Source organism: Kogia breviceps, chromosome 1, assembly GCF_026419965.1.
Source record: "Kogia breviceps isolate mKogBre1 chromosome 1, mKogBre1 haplotype 1, whole genome shotgun sequence".
Classification (NCBI taxonomy): Eukaryota; Metazoa; Chordata; class Mammalia; order Artiodactyla; family Physeteridae; genus Kogia; species Kogia breviceps.
The window spans coordinates 145045294-145048257 of NC_081310.1; the positions used below are offsets into that span (position 1 = coordinate 145045294).

The window sequence follows — 2964 nt, forward strand, 5'->3', positions numbered from 1 at the left end:
AATATACTTAATACCACTCAATTGTATGTACACTTAAAATGGTCAAAATGGGCCCTCCTCCGGGGACGAGCGTGGAGGGGGCCCGGGCCTGCGCTGGGCAGGGAGAGCCGCCTGGCCCCTCCCCTCCTCCGCCCTCCCCAAAGTTGCCGTCTCCCCCGGGGCCGGCCTGTCTTATGATCCAGCGGATCCTCCTGGGGAGGCCGGGCCGGGGAGAGGGCGCGGGCGCCGAGCGGCGGGGGCAGCGGGCGGGCGCGGCGACCGGGGCCCGGGCGGGGATCCGGGCAGCGACTGAGGCGGCAGCAGCGCCCCGGGCCCGCCGCCCCCTCCCCTCGGGGTGGGGAGCCGCTGCATGGGGCCGGGGGGTCGGCCCTGCTGCGCTGAGCGGCGGCGGCGGCGCAACCCCCAGGAGGGTTGGGGCTGAGCCGGGGGCGGGGGCGGGGGCTCCGGGGGGGACCATGCCCGGAGACCGGCCAGCCGCAGCATGGCTCACGGGCCCGGCGCGCTGATGCTCAAGTGCGTGGTGGTCGGCGACGGGGCGGTGGGCAAGACGTGCCTACTCATGAGCTATGCCTACGACGCCTTCCCGGAGGAGTACGTGCCCACCATCTTCGACCACTACTCAGTCAGCGTCACCGTGGGGGGCAAGCAGTACCTCCTGGGACTCTATGACACAGCCGGACAGGAAGACTAAGATCTCTGAGGCCTTTATCTTATCCAATGACTGATGTCTTCCTTATATGCTTCTCTGTGGTAAATCCAGCCTCATTTCAAAATGTGAAAGAGGAGTGGGTACCAGAACATAAGGAATACGCACCAAATGTACCCTTTTTTTATTAATAGGAACTCAGATTCATCTCCGAGATGACCCCAAAACTTTAGCAAGACTGAATGCTATAAAGGAAAAACCTATATGTGTGGAACAAGGACAGAAACCAGCAGAAGAGATAGGTGCGTGCTGCTATGTAGAATGTTCAGCTTTAACCCAGAAGGGATTGAAGACTGTTTTTGATGAGGCTATCCTAGCCATTTTAACTCCAAAGAAACACACAGTAAAAAAAAAGAATAGCATCAAGATGTATAAGATGTTGTTTAATTACGTGAGAAACGTCTTCAGTGGCCAAGTAAACTGTCCATTTCTCTCAGAAAGCATATGAAATGCTAAAGCTATACCCAGACCTCTTAAAAATAATGAAGCAGTTTAAAACTTGAAAGGGAAAGAAAAAACAACCCTGTCCTCAGAATTCTATAAAGTTGATTAAGAATGTTTCTTAAAGGTCCAAGAAGAAACAAACAGCATCTGAAGAAACAATCTATTATAAATACTTTATTTCAACTAGAAGGTACAATCTCTCAGGGGTTTCATAGTTTAAAAAGCTACAATCACATCATGTTGTAACTATATAAAAAACAGTGCTGTTAATTAAGTGGAAGTGCCTGGCTTAGACCATATACATGTCTGCACAGTCTTTATGGAATCTGCACAAAGAAATATCTCCTCCCTTTGCTCCAAATAATTGTTCTTGTATGTAAGTTTCTTTCTATTCCAGTATATCCAGAGTGGTGAAGTAACAAGGCCAGCCACGTAGCCAAAGGTTGCTCCAAGCGTGCAGGAGATGGGCCATTCCTGAGGACAGAATGTATGAGATCAAAAAGAACAAATGTTTTATTATCACTTGAGCACAAGTGTAACGTAAATATTTCTATATTAAAGCTTAATGTGCTTTCTTAAAGAAAAAAAAATGGTCAAAATGGTAAATTTTATGTTGTGTATATTTTGTCCCAATAAGAAAAAAGGAAGAACACACACATACACACACACAAATGCACTATATGAGGCTTTGTTAAAGAATTGGATGTTAAGATATCAAGCGAAGCACCTCAATCTGTTGACTTTCTAGCCACCCTCCCTTGATAAGAAACTGTAGGGAAGCATTATTCATGGTGTTTCCAGGGTCCCTGGGAACTGTATCCATTGAAAACATAAGACCTGGCTTTGAAGCAAGGAATCCAGGAAATTCCAAGAGTCAGGGTAAAGAATTTGTGAGCAAATTCTCCCTCGAGGCTGATCATCTCCTAAATCTAAGGACTGGTTATTCTTTTTTGAGTAGTCCATTGTGTCCAGTTTCCTGATGAGAACAAGGTGGATGTTCAAATAAGCTTCAACTTTTAGTCAGATGTAACCAGTTTTGCCCAGTCAAGTTATTTATTTAGATGTATGGCACCAACTGGTATGGGCAATTGTGCCCAACCAAAATTCATGGGTTGAATTTCTAACTTCCAGTATTTCAATGTGACTGCATTTGGAGATAGAGTCTTTGAAGAGCTAATTAAGTTACAATGAGCTCATTAGGGTAGGTCCTAATCCAATATGACTGGTGTCCTTGTAGGAGATTTAGACACATACTACACAGAAGGATGACCTCGTAAAGACGTGGAGAAGACAGCCATCTGTAGGCCATCTGAGGCCATGGAGGGAGGTCTTGAAGAAACCAAACCTGCTGACAACTTGTTCAACTCTAGCTTCCAGGATGGTGAGAAAATAAATTTCTCTTGTTTAAGCCACTCAACCTGTGGTATTTGTTACAACAGCCCTAGAAACAATACACAGTCTTTGAGGGAAGACTCTGTTTGCTACAGATTGAAGCAAAAGAACTTCTTGGATAAAAACTGTGGTATTTGACTAAACATTTCTCCCCAAAGGGTAAGCTTGTTCCTACCTATATAATTTGCCTTCCAGATAAAAACACAGGACATTGTACACCTTATTTTTTTTCTTTTTCTTTTGATACTAGTAAAAGACTGTGAGCTCCTACTTGCAGGGACGTACTTCATTTCTTAAGTTGTTCTGTCAGTCTTTATAACAGACATTGCCACTTTTCTAATGCACTGCTAAAGTGCTATAACTTCCATTGCTAAACACCTGTTTGCTCTGTTTAAAATATTTTAATTTTCTTTTATTTGTTA

The 2964-nt window shown here is 45.4% G+C and overlaps 1 pseudogene; it reads left to right on the plus strand.

The window, feature by feature from the left end:
- The first annotated feature begins 481 nt into the window (after window positions 1-481).
- On the plus strand, window positions 482-1218 carry LOC131763559 (rho-related GTP-binding protein RhoQ pseudogene; annotated as a pseudogene).
- Window positions 1219-2964: the final 1746 nt, after the last annotated feature.